Source organism: Ischnura elegans, chromosome 4 (genome assembly GCF_921293095.1).
Source record: "Ischnura elegans chromosome 4, ioIscEleg1.1, whole genome shotgun sequence".
Classification (NCBI taxonomy): Eukaryota; Metazoa; Arthropoda; class Insecta; order Odonata; family Coenagrionidae; genus Ischnura; species Ischnura elegans.
The window spans coordinates 131,040,803-131,059,663 of record NC_060249.1 but is presented as its reverse complement, the minus strand read 5'-3'; the positions used below and the strand labels follow the sequence as shown (position 1 = coordinate 131,059,663).

The 18,861-nt window shown below is 40.2% G+C and overlaps 1 protein-coding gene across 1 annotated transcript in view; it reads left to right on the top strand.

Annotated features, from left to right (window-relative positions):
* The first annotated feature begins 2,203 nt into the window (after positions 1-2,203).
* LOC124158067 overlaps positions 2,204-18,861 on the top strand; it is a 362,624-nt gene continuing 345,966 nt past the window's right edge. Inside the window, exon 1 of the mRNA XM_046533241.1 lies at positions 2,204-2,262. The gene's annotated coding sequence lies outside the window, so the exon portion shown is untranslated. The remainder of the gene's footprint in view (positions 2,263-18,861) is intronic.

Below are 18,861 nucleotides of genomic sequence, written 5' to 3'. Positions count from 1 at the left end.
CTTTATCTGCGTAAGAACTTTATTTCTTCAGCGCAAGCACATTAATCCGAGAGATTAACTGCACTTTCCTCCTCGCGCGTCAAAAATTCAATGGTACCGCTCCTTGCAATGTCAAGCAAATCATCAAGTTTTGTTACGAAAGATTCTCAAGTTTCAAAAATCAAGGTTTAAGGGGTCGGTACCCAGTACATAGGACGGCATTGAAGGGTTAAAATTGACATTATAGGCTTTAACAACATTAATCATGACACAAGAGGAACAACCTATTCAATACTGTACCAATAGCATGTAAATCTTGTCATCAAGAGCAAAGTCTTTGCCGAGGGAGGGGAGGGGGTTGAGGGGAAGTCTCTAGTAAGTGGTGCGGGACATACCTCAGCGGTGCCGCGGTGCGGGGTGGCACCCTAGGGGGGAGATTGCATTACGACGGATGATATCTCCTAAACGCATAGAGATAGGTTAAAACAAACAGAAAATCGGCCCTAAAGGTCTTTACTTTTACGTTTTACATGGAAATAGTGCTTTTTCGGCCCCAAAAACTCAATTGAGGGTCCTTAGTACTTAGGGCCCTTGGGGCACGGGTTGCCGTTATTTTAAAGTAACCAAAATTTAACACGTGAATATGAACACCATTTGGATCATTTTGAGACCAGGAAAACATAACTTTTCGCAATTCTGAAAAATAAGGGCCGGCCTACTGGGCAGAGTATTTATTATAAGGGAAAGCCTATGGAAAAGAGAGCGCTTAATTACAGATAGCCTGGGTGTAGGAATGTGGAGTAAAGAAGTAGATCGGGTGTGGCGGGAAGGTGCTCTAATGTTGAGGAAGGAAACAATGTCAGGACTGTCGAAGTGGGAGTTAAGGGTATTATAAATGAATTTGATGTCTGATTGAAGTCGGAGAAGGGATAAACTAGGGACGGATAAAGAGGATAAAACTGCGCTAGTAGGTGACTCGCGGAGATTTGGGTTTCTAAATTTTACAATTTTTGCAAAAAAAGTTGCAACACTGTTAAGGGTGGCAAGATTAGTGGGGGCAGACATTGACCAAATTGGGGAGCAATAGTTGATCACCGGAAGAACTATGGTTGAGAAGTAGTATTGGAGGGCCTTAGTACTGGAGATATCCGTGAACCGGTAGAGTAGTCCTAAGAGTGACATGGCTTTAGATTTGATCGCATGAATGTGTTCAGAGAACAGAAGTTTTTGGTCCACAATAATTCCAAGATCTTTCATGGGTGACACACGATTAAGAGGCAAGGAGTTAATTGCATAATCAAAAAGGATAGGAGTTTTCTTCGTAGATATTTTCATTGTGGTGCACTTTTTAAAGTTCAATTGCAGCCTCCAGAGAATGCACCACTCTGTGGTCTTTTTTACGGCATCCTGTAGCATATTACAGTCTGCGAGATTATTTATCTTTTTAAATAGTTTGCAGTCATCAGCATAGAGTAATGTATTGACTTGGGAAGAACGGACAATGGGGGCAAGGTCATCAATAAATAGGTTGAAGAGGTAAGGTCCAAGAACGCTACCTTGAGGCACTCCGGAGGTAACGTTAGACCAGGAAGATGAGATACCAGCGAGTATTACTCTTTGGGATCTGTCACGGAGGAAACTGGACAAGAGACTGAGGAAGTTGCCATGGATATTAAAGCGGGAGGCGAGTTTATGCAGGAGAAGTTTATGGTTAAGGGTGTCGAAGGCTTTGGAAAAGTCAAGAAAGATGGCGTCAAGCTATAGTGAATTATCAAATTTATCTGATAAATTTGTTTGTTAATTACAATATCTTTTCAGATCGGGGTAGCAAGTTTAATTTTATTTGGTTTTTCTTCGAAAAGGGGAGATGATTAAGAATTATCTCATGCTGCAAGCGATGAAAACTTTCTGAAAAAATCGTGGTGCTTGTCTGGGATACTTCAATTGTGTGCAATTGGCCGAAAAGTAAGTCTCTGAGACTAAATTTGGCTTCCATTTGTGACTTCAATCATCATTCCCAACCCCGATTCATTCGATATGTCCAAACCCCTGTGACTCCAAAAGTCTCTTCTTCGTGAAAAATATTTTCTGTTGCTACGCATACCTTCTCTCGTGTGTGCACGACTACGCACGAAGTTCTTTGCTCTTGGCAACTTTCATGACGTAATAATAAACTATGGTTTCTTCAATTGTTTCTTGAAATGTAATCAAAGATTTTTTCTTTGCAGGCAGTCTTCCGGCGTATTCTCGAGAGGAATATCATTCATCTGCACTGAGAACACGGTGAGTACTCGCATATCATTTTTTTATGCTTCACTCCTCCTGACTTGCTCAATGGAGTAATTTAACGTAAGATCTCTCTTTTTATTGATAAGTTTCACCTCTCCTGTTCCCATAGCCATTGAGACTTGAAAATTGGCAAAGCAACGTAGCAATTCCAGGATATCACTGTCCGATCTTTCCTCAACAAATGACGTTTCAACAGTGAAGTTGCTAATTAAAATTTAGGAAATCTACTTTTTCTTAAACAATTGGGCGAATAAAGTCAATAATAAATCCGCTTTACTATGCGTCATTTACCAATAAGAGACACTTTTCTGCATTTTTTGAGCGCAGGTGTTTGAAATCGCACAATGATCAATCAATTTTTTTAATATATGCATAATTCAGTGTAAGCTAAATCAGTACTTGACGTCCTCATTTTACTGATTTCAAAGACGCCACTCTCAATATTGGGGCTAACTATGCGTGGAACAAATGGGTAAATATAATGCAAAAGCTGAGATAATGTGATGACAAGTAAGTTGAAATGTTTGAATGCTGATCCGAGGTGATACAACGCTTAAGTCCTTGAGCTTCTAAAGCGACAGAGAGCAATGCACGCTGTTATGAATAAGACACATGCGTATCTTATTTGAAATGAAAAGTAAGAAATCGGTGGCAATTATAAAAAAGACAAACGAAATCTTAGGGAGGCATTGAATGAATCCAAAACCAAAATATTGGGTGGATGTTTAGACGACAATCTAAGGGTTTATGGTCATACGTAAGGGTGGTACGGATCACGACTATATTTCAGGGTGGAGATAAAATTAGGGGAGATAGGGGAAAGCCTAGTCATTACGGACCTATATTACTCATTTATATTTCTTGCAAAATTTTGGAGCATATTATTTTCATTTCGATAATGCGCTATCTAGATAGCTAAAAATCTGTTAGACAAAGATTAGCTCGGATTTAGGAAGGGAGATTGATGAAACCCAGCTAATTCTAGTTTTTCATGACATCTTAGCTGGCGGGGGTAGACAAATATATTCAAGTTGATGCTAAATGTTTACAATTCAGAAGGTTATTTGATAAGTTCATGAATTTTCATGAGAAAAAATTCCCCTATATCGGACCACGGGCCTTTTGGTTTTCGGGCCATTAATATAGACAACTATGGTAATCAGTTTCCTGAATTTTCATGGCAATTGTACCGAGGTAAATGGTATTGACGTAATGGAACGCGATGGAAAACCAATTTCAATTTATATTTTATTTATCAGTTAAATCTTGGCGCAGCCTTTGATGGTTCTAATGATGCTGCACTTTCGTATTCGCTTTATCGTATTCAGAAATTGTTATTTAACCCAGAAAGGAACAATATTTTGGTCTTGGATTCCCACTTTCCTCTGCAATCTCTATGTGAATAAAGCGGTGATTACAAATTAATCGTCACTCGAAAATCGAGCAAGGAAATGGATCGCCAGTGTTGAATTAAATGCACCCTTTGGTTTGGTCGCGAACGAATAGAAATTTCGCTGCCCATCAGAAAACTAAGATGGCCGTTAGTTATGACACGCGGTGTTCGAAAGCTGGATGAGGATTTAAGCTGGAAATCATTTTCTTCTTCTTTTCCTGCGTTGGTACTGTTTTGAGCGCTGAAGCCAATCTTCCAAAGCCGTTGAATCGGATTTGAGCTTCATCTTTTTGCCGCTGACGAGGAACGTTAAAAGGCTCTGATGTTTTTTTCCGTTGGTGAATTCAAATGATTTCGAGACTCTGTTGGGTGCTTTTATGAATTATACGAAAGCTGCTGCGCTGGAAAACTGTGGGAGCATACAAACTCTATTCACGCCAATATTTCGAGCCAAGGTGACAAAAATGTTGATTTATTACCGTGAGTGGCAGTGGAGTGAGAGGAACATTACGCTCATTGAATTTGTTGTCGGATATAAGTTGGGAAATGAATTTTAAGCTGGATGACGGGAGGCGAGACGTGTCATAATGGAGCACGGGCGGACTTGGCGTTGCCGTTGCAAGAGTGATGTTCAGGGAGTGTTTTTGAGGGGCTCTGCTCGATAGAGGTTTCAAGGGGGTAAGCCAAGCTAAGAAGAGTATTCTTCAGTTGTTTGCCTCGTAGAAGTGAATGCCAAGGAGCAGGTGTAAGCGTTGTCAATGGATTTCCGAAAGAGAATAGTTAGTAATACCCTTTCATCCCTGCAGTGTGTCAATATAAGACTCTTCGGAGCCAAAAACGGGATTTCGCGAGCAAAGTTTGAACACAGCCCCTCTCCCTACTACAGCTTCCTCCGCGCATTCCTGTATCCGCGGTTAACTTCGAAAGTCTGTTCATAATTAATTAAATCACGTGGTGATGCAGAGCGTAAACGCGAGCACGTGCGGCGAGGGTCGATTTGGAGAAAGTTGCCGCCTTTATCGGATCGCCCGTGGAGCGAATTTTCTTGAACGTACTTAGAGGTAGACGTGCGTAAGGCTTTAGGTGACAAAGGTGATCGGGTGTTTTGAAATAAGTTTTGGCTGAATTTCCTCACTTACGCACTTTGCACTGCATAATGCTACGTTTCACTTAAACTTGGGAAGCGGGTCCATCTCCCGTTGGTAGGTCGAGACTCACCAACGCAGACCCAACTCTGGCAGTTGTTTCAGTTATCCACTAAATCCGTCATCAATTAGAAATTAAAAATGTTCTCATTCCTGAGAAAGGGTGATATACTTTCACTTGGCTTATGTTATTGACACACTGAAAGTTGAAACTATCAAATGTTACCAAATGTGCATTTGTTTCAAAATTGTCTTAGCCCTTTTAATGTCACCTTAACCTTCTTCAAACCAAAATATTGTTTTAGTTGTTAACAATGAAAATTTAAGGTACACTTTTTTAATATTTGTATTATTTTACTAAAAATACCTTTTAGTCTTGAGAGTATCATATAAATGTTGCCCTGAGGTCTGCTTTATATCTATTACAAACTATTAATTTTTGCGCTGCCCTTTCACTGCTGTGCACGTACCTGGGAGGGTAGTTCATGTGGTTTCCGTAGAGTGCCCCGCGGCAAAAGGGTTGAGTAGGGTTATGTCTCAGTAGGTGCTTCCCTTAAAAGATGAATGCATAAAAAAAGAAAAAACAATTGTGGAGAAATTTTTTCTCATTCAGAAAATTAATTACGTGTGGATAAGTACTGCGAAACATTACTCGAATGTACAGATAGTATAACCAACCAGACCTACAGAATTATATATTTATTGAATAAAATATCATTATTTGAAACTAGGGCGCTATAACATACAATGGAAATACATGTGGAACAAACTTATTTCCAATTCAAGGGACAACTCTGCGTAGCAAATGTAGTTTTGATGACCCATTTCGCCTATTTTAACTCGCATTTTTATGGACATTGTATAAGAACATCATTCATCTCACACCTCCAAAATATTTTCCACTGCCTTAGGTGGTGATTGTTTTGTTGATAGAGCGGCGCCAAAAGACAGGTGGTTTTCCATGGAATTGGAAGAGTTATAAATTTCCTTTAGTTAAATACTGAAATTCAAGGCCACAAAATTCGCTCAGCACATACAGGACATCGACTTTCACCGGTGAGATCATTCTGGTGATTATTATTAACCCATAAATGGGCTTATTTTCAAACCCTAATACATAGGCTAATCAGCACCCGTCGAGAGCTCCTGATCATCAAGTCGAATGCGAAGAAAAGGGGATAGTGATGCTTAGAGACCCTTTGGCTTTCTGCCGGAGTGGAGTGGAGCTAATTACCTCCATCAAACCACAAGAGGCCTATGACTTGAAAATTGTGCAATTTCAATTTGCAATCTATGTCTCCGACAAAATGTAACGCCAAAGCCTAGAGGTTGATTTTTAGAGCCTTTTTTACAATCTGACCATATAACCTTGTTTTTGTATTAACAAAGTATAATTTGGAAAAAAGGCATGGTGGTTCGAATGAAATTAAAAGTTGCGAGTGTCAGGCGCAGTATGTAGTGTAGGAAGTGGGAGATTTCAGCATGAGATTCAAAGAATACTAAAAATGCATCGCCCTGAGGAATTGCAACATCCATAGAGTTAAGAATATTATGTGGTTAAAATCTAAATCTTTCAAACCCACGCCTTATCCGTCAAGACTATGACGGTTATGCACAAAACCAGTCCTTATCCGTGACGTCGATTCCCAAGAGATTGTGGTCCAAGGTAAATCGTCATTGCAGCAGGCCTCGCATTCTTAATACGATTTTATATAATGATCTCAGTGCTGTAGAAAAGGGAAATCTAATCTGTATACTCGGAAAAATATCCACCCTCTCTGTATCTATCTCTCTCTCTTTCTCTCTATCCGAAAGGGCGATCAATGTGAGCATTACGCCTTGAAATCCATTGAGGTAATCGATATTAATCGATCGTGTAAGATCGATACTCATTTACAGCCCAAATAATCAAATAAATCGCTTCGCATAAGATAAGCACAACTTGCTGTCATCAAACTAGGTAATACCGATGTTTCACCTTGAAATAAGCGCTTTTAAAATACGATATTCAGAATGCTATTAAACGCTTTGAGCATTTAATGATTTAAACTCAATATTTTCTCAGAAAGTATTGGAATCACATTTTGCGCTGATTAACTCGTATGCTTTCTATAAAATCGTCAAGTTAAGCTTTAAAATGGGGAAAAATAATGGGATACGTTGGTGTAATATGGAATAAAATTATTACAAAAGGATTGCTCATGATGTCATCAAATATTGTCAGCATAAAACTCGTATAACTGACTCTCTTATTGAATATCGAATCTGTTAGTTTTGGTACAAAATTTTCGTTTATGTCGGGCAACCTTTCTTACATGAACCTTGTAATGCACTTACGCTTCTTAGTGCAAGGATGGAAGTCGCTTTCTTGATTATATGAGAATAATGGAATCGCTTCGATGCAAACCGAAAATGGGAACTCGTTATGCATTTCTTCAATGCCGTTGGGGAATTTCAATCCGCGTGGCTAACATGTGAGCCGGCCGGAGAAACAGCCAAAGCAGAGACCCATCCGCGCCCGAGGGATCTCATCCAACACTGCGAAATCGTGAATTTATGGACCGGGCGCGACCCATAAAGATTCCGACGGAAAGCGCTCGCATTTTTTTCTCCCCCGTAATCCTCGAACGTGTTTCCCCGCCATTTGGGCCGAAGATCGAGTCGAGTCCTTTGAATGATTTCCACGGGAACTGCTTCGCCCCCTCCCTCATGAAACCCTTTGGCATTCCAGGGGTGAGTATTGAGCACCCCTACGGACCACCACGTACACGCCCCTAAAAATAGTCCGCCCTTCCTTCCGTACGAAAGTCTATTCTTTTCCGGAAAAAATTCGGCCATATGCCCGGCCATGCCGAGGTCCGGGCCGATATTTACAGCCACCGCTGCGATCATCTCATGAGAATGCCCCTCCTTCCTCCGGTCAAAGTGTTCTATCTCAGAATGTGAGGGGAGGCTAGGCTTGCCTTCATATCGTCCCATGGAGCAAACGTTATTCGCTACGAAACGAAAAGAAATGAAAAACAAAAGCAGAGGAGTATGATGCCAGTGATAAAGGTGAGAAGAATCTTTAATCGGAATTTTTTTGCATAAATATTACAAGGTGAGACTGAAATTAAAATAAGAATGAACGAAATGAATTCACTCAGTGCGACGTATTTTGCTCCATGTGAAAATAAAATTCAAAGGGAATGTATGTGAAAATCATATCGCAGTGTAGTGGACCAGATAGCGACATCGGAAGGCAATACGCTATCATTTAAGAAAAGGCTATTTAAAATCCAGAATTATGTGCCACTTTCTCCAATGAAAGATTAATTTATATCCGTTGTGTTAGGTTCGTAATGCAAGGGGTTTATATTATCTCGTCGTTACCAATAAACGTAGAGACCAAATCCCTGACTTGATGGGCTAACCGATACCCCCTTCACCCCTTTACTCAACTCCTTCCCCTCGATCCTAGCAACCTATTCTTACTCTTACCATTATTATATATGGGAATGAAACCTATAATAAGTGCCTGATGATTACTTTGCACGGAAACCGGTCACATTAATAAATAATTGTGGAACCCGCAATTGACTTTCCTTTCTGTACTATCATGAAAGAGTTCATCATGTTTCACATGGCACTAAATAATTTAATACAGTGTTGTATTCCAAAAGATGAGGTTTTTCCCCATTGCGTGAATATGTATTTCCCAGGATGAAAAAATAAGGTCGAGGAACCCAAACACATGCATTTTCTTTTCTTTAGCGAAAAGTGTAAAGAACTTGCTTTTTACACTTTTTTCTTCTTATCCTCCACCTTGCCTGGAGAATTCGCAGATCACGTACTCCTTTGAGGAATTTGCGAGAGAGGGATAATTTTCAGCTCAGCACGGAGTTGGAGCTAGCAGCAGGGAAGCCCCTAATTCTCCAGCAGCAGAAGCCATAACACCAGCAACCACCTGACTCACTCTCGCCCGCCACTCTCCCTTACCGAGGGGAGGGGATGGGATCATAATGGGATCAGCCAACGCCACCGTGGTTTTATTCAGCACACTTCGACTGTGGCGAGAACAGGAACAGCGCTTTTCAAAATGCCTTTTGAAAGTTTCGAAACGCCTGCTCTCTGCGAAATGTTTTTGGGAAAGAGACGGAGGGCGGCGGAGGGAGCGGCAGGAGCCCCCCCAACACTTCGATTCATTATCTCCGTACCCCCATTCTCAAATGCTTTTCCACTCCCTCCCCACAGTCTGCTGCGAAGAAAAGAACACGGAAGGAATAAGACGTTTTATGAAACATTTCTACTCTACGCATCACTTAATTCCGCGCCAGAGAATTTTATTTCAAGCGTTTATTTGGACTTGTACGATCTTCCTGCGCTTTGCTTCTTCCAATTCCTTTTCTTTCCTCACTGCACACCTGACGTCTCTCTCCGAAGAAGCACGCGTCTCTACTCCAACAGCATCCCTCCCTCCCTCTCAAGTGTGTAATAGCTTGCAGACTGTGCAGTTCCTTTCTCGGCAGAATTAGGCGGAGCGTTAGTACTTGAAAGGCACGGCTATCAATATCTACCTACTGTTAAGGGTACCATCCATATGCGAAGAAAATAACAAAATAACTTATGCTAGCTTTGGTAATTGCACCATTATATCGAGTTAAATTCGATCCTATTTTGTATGATACGGGTATTAAAATGTTACATATAATCGAAATCAGTTACCTTTATTTAAATTACTTTCAATTTTGCATGTCACAATGATTTTTGACCTGCATACAAGACCTCCTATTTTTTAGATACTGACCCCTGATTTTCTCATTTGTAAGACAGAAATAACTCTGAATTATAAATAATTATTGCTCGTAGGTAATATTTACTCTAACAAAGGGCATTTTCACATTATATGGATAGCAACGCGTAAGACAAAATTTCCGAAAATGGCTTTACATCCTCAGAGAACGGTGTAGTATGTTCTAGCATGTAAGAAGGTGCTTACTACAATACAGAATAAATGCAACTGAAAGATCCGTGTTGCATTAGGTTGGTAATGAAAGGGGTTCATATTATCAAGTCGTTACCAGTGATGATAGGGACTTCTAAAATTCAGATTTGGATAAAAGATGCCATAGTGTTAAAAAAACAAAATGATTCGAGGTTTTTATTACCACTTTGTATGGGAGTATGAAAGGAATTCCAGTTTTTAATAAAACTAGACACATTTCCTCATCATCAGGCGATTTTTCTGGATCAGGAAGTAAGGTGGAGGGCAGTATTAGAGGAGAAAAGATTACGGAAAAGATGGCTAGTAGTATTTCTCCGCTTATTGATAAATTTCCTAATAAATTTGTAGCAACGGCTACCATTTTATTAGGAAATTATGTATATAAATGAGAGCAAAAGATGGCAACGCATGCTTAGTAGCCAGCGAGGACAAAGTTGATACTTTCAGCTTAACTATTGGCATTGCATTGCATTATGAAAATGATGATACGTCATATAATTATTTGGTGTTGTTCGTGGTAAAAAGTACTTAGAGGGGCTCGTGTCGGTTTAGAATTTTTGACGAAAGAGGCACGCGATGACGCATCTATGCGTAAACGTCTCCACGTGTAGGACTGGTGCGATCACGCAGCAAAACACTAAGATAGCTAGATTTTCAGTCATAGGAATACTGATTATTAGCCAGAAATCTAGAGATTGTTTTGCTGCACCAATACTACATATAAATCTGTCTGTATTAAATTTACGGTACGTAGTACCTATTTAAGCGACATTATTGATCGAAGCAAATGTCTAATGAGGAGCTATGTTTGAATTCCCCGTGCTATTGAATCAGTGAACGAAGCTGAAATTCCACTTCAGTGTTCATCAATCTCAATCTATGCTCAGAAATTTCACTTGGGGAATTGATTTAAAAGTACGCTTTTTAGATTACTCAGAAAAGAAAAGTTACTGCAAAAATTCTGCCTCGTATTTGATTAGAATTGTTGCTTTAAAAAGTGGGACATGTGATCTTTTATAGCTTTTTTCTCATAAATTTTCCTTAATTTTATTTGATTTATCATCTTGTTTTCAAAACCTAACCGTTGCATTGATTTTAAAATTATCGTTTGAAATTGTTTTGAAAGAGTCGCAACATGGCTCTTCTTTGTATTTTACTCACTAGAATACAGCCGAACGAGGAACACTGTTTTTTAAAAAGTAAAATTATATTCTTCTGTGCCTTGCTGTGATAACCGAGAGTAGAAAAGGGGGATGATATTTTTGTCCAACCTATTCGTCTTGAAAGGGAAGAAATAAAAATAAAGAGAAGATATCTGCCCCCAAGCAATTGCGCCGATGACAAAGGCTCGAAAGGATTTATTTCTAAAGAAAGTAGGATAAAAGCCTCTTACAAATGGAGGCCATAGCAGGAATGGTTCTCTATAGCCTGTGAGAGGAAGAGAAGTCGACCCTGTTCGCTTTCAAGGCGCGGAGAGCAAAGCAAAGATTCGAGGAAGCTTCCCTTTTCGGACGAGATCTGTTTCATGCAAATTTATAAGGCAAAATGAGGCATTATCACTTCATAAAAACAAGGGTCCTGCTTCCTCCGGCAGTTCTATTCAAAGAGGAAGATTGAAAAAATCTCTTCCTTCTCGGCTCAAAAGGATCCAATGCGGCCAGGCGTGGTGATGTGGCGTATTTTTGGGCGGTGGAACATAAGAAACACTGCAGCCATGAGTCTTATTTCAAATTGGAAAGATGTGTCGAGATCATGTAGAAAAATACGTCTTCCTCTTTTTATTGTATCTACTACCAATGTGTTGCACCAACTACTAAATGTGTTGCATCTTTTCAGCCAAGAAGCCTATTGTGCTTTTTCAGATGACGATGACCATTGCTCTGATTAATTTGACTAAAATTAGGAATAAAGAATCGTGCTCTGGTTACTAAGAGTTTCATAAGTAGATATTTTATCTTTGGATATTCTCCTGTATTGGATGTTATGAATGAATGTTGTTCGATGCTCGGAAAAATACTCAAAATCTAAAATGAGAAAGTGACTGCTTCATTTAAAAAAATATTGGGGTTTTTAAGTGAATAATCTGGCAACTATCAAAGGTAACTTTCAGAGGTTTGTAGGTTTATGAATTTCAGATATTCATCAGCAATGCAATTCACAAAGACAGCATCCTTGTTGGTGTTTCACGTATCGCAGGAACATGAATATAAATGGTCTCAATTGTATGGTATCATTAAGTGATGCTCATTGGAATAGCGTTTTTGAAAACGATCTTAGATCTATTCTGAAATGGTGTTTCTTGGGTGTTTTGGAACGCATTAGTTCAACTTTGCTTGACTATCTTGAAAGGGATTTTCACTGCTCGGCATGTTGCACTCTTGCATTCTGCAGGGAAAGATTTCTTTCCTAGAAAATCAATTGCATTGCTGTCATATATTCTCCTTTTAATTTTTTTCATATGCTTTAGTTAAATGATTCTCCGCAGAACGGTGTTTTTGACTGCGAATACCTGACACGTAATCGCCAAACCAGAGAATGCAAACTAAGCTTTTAGTTAAGGAGTGCCGATACTTCCCTAGACAAATCAGGGAAGCAATAGAAATTCAAAAAACACCTTTGAATTTCAATAGAGAAGATGGATACTTCCTTCACAGCGCCTGGAAAAGAGTGATCAAAGAGAGAGCCAACCAGAGAGAAGCACCCAGTCAGACAGCCAATCACAGTGCAGCTCCCATCCAGCCTACAGTATATAAGCGAGGCAGAAACCAACAGCCGACACCTTCGACCTGAAGACGCTGGCAGGATAGCCTGCGAAACTGTTGTCAACCAACAATCTGACGCGGAAGAAAAACCCTGGAGAAATGCAGAGATCTAAGCTTATATGCAACTCCCCAAGTGCATGAATTTGGAAGTTATTATGATCACAGAAGTAAAGCAATGCTTGTTCCATTTCCCTTTCCCCATCACAAGCAGTGCACATAAGTATGAGATATAATCTCTAAATCTAAAACACTCCTATGAAAATCTTCATTCATCTTCCGCCTACCAAATACATACACAAGGGAGGAATATCAGTAGCCATTCTTTTTCCCACCTTCTATTATACTCGCTTTCTTGTTTGTCCGTCCGGGAAAATCTTTCAACTCAAATTTCGATCACTCCTCGATTACCTAGAGCGCTGAAATTTACAGGATAGGTCAGAACTTGATGAAAATGCGATTTTCTCACCCTTTTACCACGATCTGAACAGTATTTTGTGTAATATTTAGGAATAAAAATCAAATCTGGAGTTCCAAAAATGATCACCAATACGGAGGCGCTGCAATCACTATAGCTGCATTTAACTGACTTTAGAACGTAACTAGAACAATTCACGCCGTGGTGCAGTTGTTATAAAATGCGCTTGCTGTGCGGGGGAGTCTCCGATCGAGATTCGATATTTTTTTAAGTTTAACTTAAGATTATAAAATTAAAACTTGCCGGTCAACATATATCAGACATGTCTCCTAGAGAAAGAGGATATAACCTTACATGCGCACCACGTTATTCGTTTTTGATATCTGAAATGCTCATCTAAAACTTATTATAACGTTCTCTTCAATCACATTTGAAATTTTCAATAAATTAAGATGCCGTAGTCCGTTATTTTCTTCTTTATATCCACCATAGTAAACCAGTCAGTCAGTAAATATCTTCGTAATATCCACCAAAATGGTATAAAGCTCGGTAGGAATGAAAAATCACGTCGAATCCGTGGCATTATCCCTTTTTCAGCAGGGTATATTCTGAATTTTGTAAATATATAGTAAGTATAGGATTCATTTTTGGTTCGACATGTTTTCTATCGAGCACTCGATATTTTTAACCCTCCTCTCTTTTCTGTCATCCGTTAAAGGCTTTTTATGATGTAGTGCTTTGTTGTGAAGTTTTAGTGAATTAGGAAAAATACTAACCTAACTTATTGAATGGGGAAACTAGGTGTAAAAAATGACACTTTTTTGGACACAGATATTCAGATGAGTTTGATTTACGGCGCAACGCATTGCTATTTGCTCATATCGATCCAGTATCCCACGCATTCTTCTTATTTTCACTGCTCAGCAAATACATTAAAATCCACGTAAAGCATCTTCTTTACTGCATTCTGTTTCTGTCAATCTTTGTAGACACTAAAATGTTTATTAAACTATCATAGACTGATGCTTGAAGTAGTAGGGCACTATGTTGAATCTGTTAGTTATATTTCTTTCTATTATATCTTGACAGCATAAGAAGACAAATTTGAAGATAACAATGTCTGTGTCCGCCGTGCATTAGAATTGGTTTCTTCAGAATTCGACGTTAATGTGTACAAATTAATAAAAAAAATAATGCTAATAATAAGTAAAAAATGTAATATACATTTTACGGAAATCTTTAAAAAAAAATCATGTGTGAACAACCATCGTTGATGTCCAGAAATTTTTTGTGGAAACCCTTTGGTCATCTTCAGAGGACTTAAAAATAACCCTATTAGTCTTTGGACATATCTCCTCCAATGGGAGGTGAGCCCCCGCTGCGCGTGGCGGCCATGTTCGTGAGGAAATTGCAGCGGGTCGTCTGTAACAGTGCGCTGCGTGCTCGGACTCTAGAAAGCCTTTCTTCCCTTCCCCTCCATTCGCTCCTCTCCGTCATTTTTTACTTTGACGTTCATTGCACGCACAGAAATTTCCCAGGGCGGCCACATGCACACGAATCATTCGACTACTGCTCTTTGGGAAACTCTTCTCTCTTTCTCTGGCATGCGCTCATCCTCTGCTCTTTGTCTCCGCAGAGAAGTGCAAGGAAGAGAGAGAGAGAGAGAGACAACTTCCCCTCTCCCTCATGGTGATTGTCATCTTTTTATCGCCGCTCTCAAATGCATCCTCGTCCCACAGCGACCTCTTTCTCTCCCAATCCGACATCCATTCCTCACGCGCTCATTTGGGACATTCCATTGAAATTGAGGGTGGTAAAAATGTGCTCTCTTCCTAGAATCAGTTTGTCATTTTTTTATCCCGTCATTGTTTTAAACTATGCAGCAAACATTCTGCAAGCGCGTGTTGGCCCGGAGAAAGGATTTAGCCCGTGTACTACAGATGTGTGAACTTCGTAAGATTGTGGCTGACCAGGTTAAGATTTACACTCACATATCCAAAGTAATTATGAATTACTAACGGATGTGATTTCGAATACTTCTTTGTGCCTCATTGAAACTTTCATTTTATATAATGATGCACGAAATAGTTTCTGTAGTTTAAAATATAATAGGGGCCAAACATAAAAAAGTCTGGCCATATTTTATTCACTTATAAAGAAAATCTCTAGGTGTAGAAATGTAGTGGAAATATTTTGGCATCAGGCATTATGTAGCAGAGCATTCTGACTTATGTGTCAATTCATCCGGCCATATCTGGTCATTAATGTTACTTTTATTGTACAAAATTAGTCCTACTACTTTTTTATCCTACCAAGTAGAATCATGCGTAAGCATGCGATTGGAATAGGCGTTAATAATGCTATCGATGGAGTTAAAATTCTCTCACAATGAGCGCGGTGTGGCACGGCACATTGTTGCATCCAACAATCGTCGATTGTTGGTTACGCGCGGAGGACGCGTTTCCGCAGACTGCCAAGCGCGTCCACGACAAAACTGTCCAGAGGTTAGGAACTCCCCGTGGCCCTCCCCACGACGGTCAAAAACACGATGAGTATGGTTCCAATTTCTCCATGTTTCCGGTGCAACCGCGTAGGTTTGTTGGTGATGACAACAGTTTCGCTGGCACTGCTGCCAGCGTCTTCAGGTCGAAGGTGAAACTGTTGTCATCACCAACAAACCTACGCGGTTGCATCGGAAACATGGAGAAATTGGAACCTGAACAGAGCGGAAACCTACGTAGTCACACGATGAGTATGGATTTGACACTTCACTCGGTCATTCTGGCTTTCTTCACTCGCGGGGACTTGTTGGTGTACTCCTCCCTCCTAAAACAGCTTATGCCACTCAAACAATTTTGAAAAGCTCATCCTTAACAATTGCAACGGTCTCCGTCGCGGTTTTCGCGAGTTTGACGCTGAATTTGATGGCTTAGTCCTGCTTGTGATTTTTCCCCATCTTGGATCGCGACCGCACCTCTATACAGAGTTTCACGGAAATTAACGTGCTTTCTTTCCGTTTGTTCACTGGTCACAAGAAAAAAGATCGGTCTCTTTGGAAGGCTCATCACTATCACGCCGCAGTGGTCCACCTCCCCTCCATCGCTCCATTTGAGCTGCAGAAATTCAATCTTTCCCACAACTGTCCGATCCTACCCTGCAGAACCATGCGTAAGTGTGCAATTGGAGTAGGATATTCGTGAGGACGGGCAAATTACTGTCATGTATCATGCTACCTTCTGAGGGTGTAGTTTCAAAAGGTTTGCCGGCAACCACTGGGCAGTGTTGCATTCAGAACTCTATTACAGTTTTTCAATCCATCTTGGCCTTCGCTATCGAAGTGTTTGGGAGCCTTCCTCTTCTTCATCTCAGTAGCATGTCATAGTCTTCCAATCCTTAACTTTTATGGAATCTAAACGTTTTTTTATCTATTTTGAATGATATTATCATTTCATTTTGCAACGGTGGGCGTTACCCTCCCATTTAGCTGATCTTCCTAAGAATAACCTTGTCTACGACTCACTGAAGATGTGAAGTTATTTTCATGCTACAATTAACCTCTCGAAACTGATTACTCTTCGATTTGTCTTTTTTTAGGCATTCCATGATTGTGAGGGTTATGAAATGGCATTAAACTATTCATGAAAATTTCATGCTCGCACACAACTTGGCAACCAACTATGTTAACAATTAAATGCTTGCTCCCGTGGAAGAATATGATAGAGTGGCGAAGTTCGACGGGAAAAATAATCACAACCTATTGGGGAATAAAAACCATTTTTGGCTTTAAGGTTTCCACAGCGATTAGATGCACTATTGTAATCCATTTTCGGGTGTGCGTCTGCTTGCTTAATATTTAAATTCAAACAGATATTTTGAGTTTAAATATTAATCGCGCAGATGTACACCCGAAAGTGGGTTGCAGTAGTGAATAAACATCATGCCCAATATGTTAATGGCAGCGCAAGTTAAAGGGCTCTGAGTAAGTTTGGAGGATATTATTTTCGAACACAACTAGAGGCGAATGGATTTTTTTCTCCGATAAGTTTTCTCACATGGCCCCTGTAACTTTCTTGAGCCGCCGCTGTCCGTTTCCTGCGCTGGCGTCGCCTCCCCTCGCGGGCGGGTCGTCGTCTCGCCTGCGGCACTGTGATTGGACCTAAGGCGTCCAGAGCGCCCCCTCCTCAACCCCCCCCCCCCCCGTCTCTTTAGCCTACCCCTGGTGCATCGCTTAGCACGCGCACTTTTTTCCATTCCATCTCAAATTTCGCATATTTTATTCTTCCTTACCGGTATATGTAGGGAGGTAAGGAAAATGTTGGAAGACCGGGTTACCTAGAATTTGTCTCACATTCATATCGCGCCGTTGGCATGCCTATTGCAAAGGCTACATTTATGTTTAGGGGTAACTTGATGATTCAGCTTGTTTTCGTCTTGCCATTACCTTTTAGGTTAGAGGCAGGTTAGAGTCTTGTACAAGGGCCTATGTATTCGGTCACAATCGGTCGGTAGCCGGTAAGTAATTTCCCATTCCACCTTTTCAAAGGAGAGATGGGAAAAAAGTCCGCTTTCCAGTGATGTAATCAGAAATATGTGTCGCCAACGATCGTCAACGACGAATCCTTGAGTACAGACATACTCGCCTTGTAAGCCCCAGAAATTCTCTCTCACTTTTCGCCGCTCTTCACTAGGTTCTTACTAGTTACAGATTTGAGCAAGCAAATTTGTAAGCGAAGGTCAACCCAAACCTCATAAGCGCATACAAATTTTTATCAGCCTAGGATTACCTGTGCGATTAATTTTACATGGAGATTAAGGTTTAACACTCCCTAACTGCAGTCTAACATATGTAGAACGTACGTTTTTTCCATTTTCTGCCGGCATCAAGTGATGTCACTGGGTGACAAAATCTTGGCACTACGTTATATTTAATGCATGACGGTATATTTCTTGCGGAATTCGTCCAATTCTAACCATGTTTATGCTGTGGATGGCATTAACATAAAGGCAACAAGTGAAATACCTGGGAGTTACGATGACCTCGAACCTCACGTGGGGAACACATATAAAGAATATTTGCGGCATAGCCCTGAAGAAATTAGGATTCGTCAAGCGTATTGTGGGAAGATTTTCGGATGAGAAAGTAAAGGAAAGGTGCTATTTCGCTCTCGTCCGACCGCACCTTGAATATGCGGCGAGCATATGGGATCCGGTGCAGAAAGACTTAATCCGCGAACTGAATAAAATTCAAAGGAAGGCTGCGCGTTTCGTCAAAAACTGCTTCGGGCGTACAGACAGCGTTACCCAGATGTTAAGCGAATTTGACTGGGAGCCATTGGAGACTCAGAGGCTGCGCGCTAGGCTTAGATTGCTTGAACAATTGAGAATGGATATCTTTAAGAGCGACACAAAGAACATAATATTAGAGCCACACTATATTTCCAGGTCCGATAGAACCGATAAAGAGATTAAGAGAGAAATAAAGATTAAGAGAGATGTTTTACCGAACGGATAGATATGGAAATTCGTTTTTCCCTCGCACCATAAAGGACTTTAATAAACGCTATTCTCAACCTCGTTAGAGCACTTCATTTTTAAAATTTTTTTAGTTGTAAATGGCTGGTGTCCTAACTCCCCCTGCCACACACCTTTTAGGCGGCTTGCGGGGTATTATGTAACATGTAGATATATGTGCCTTCTTTTTGTGTGTTATTTTATGCACTGGTAACTGGAAAGTAGGATAATTCAATCCATCCTCATGAATTCAGGTGAAGCTAAATCTAGTTTTTGCAAGAAATTCCTAAAAAAACATCATTTACATGGAAAATATTTGAAGTAATCTAGATTTTACAGAGTTTCCTCGATGTCTAATAATATGTCTAAATGCCAACTCATTT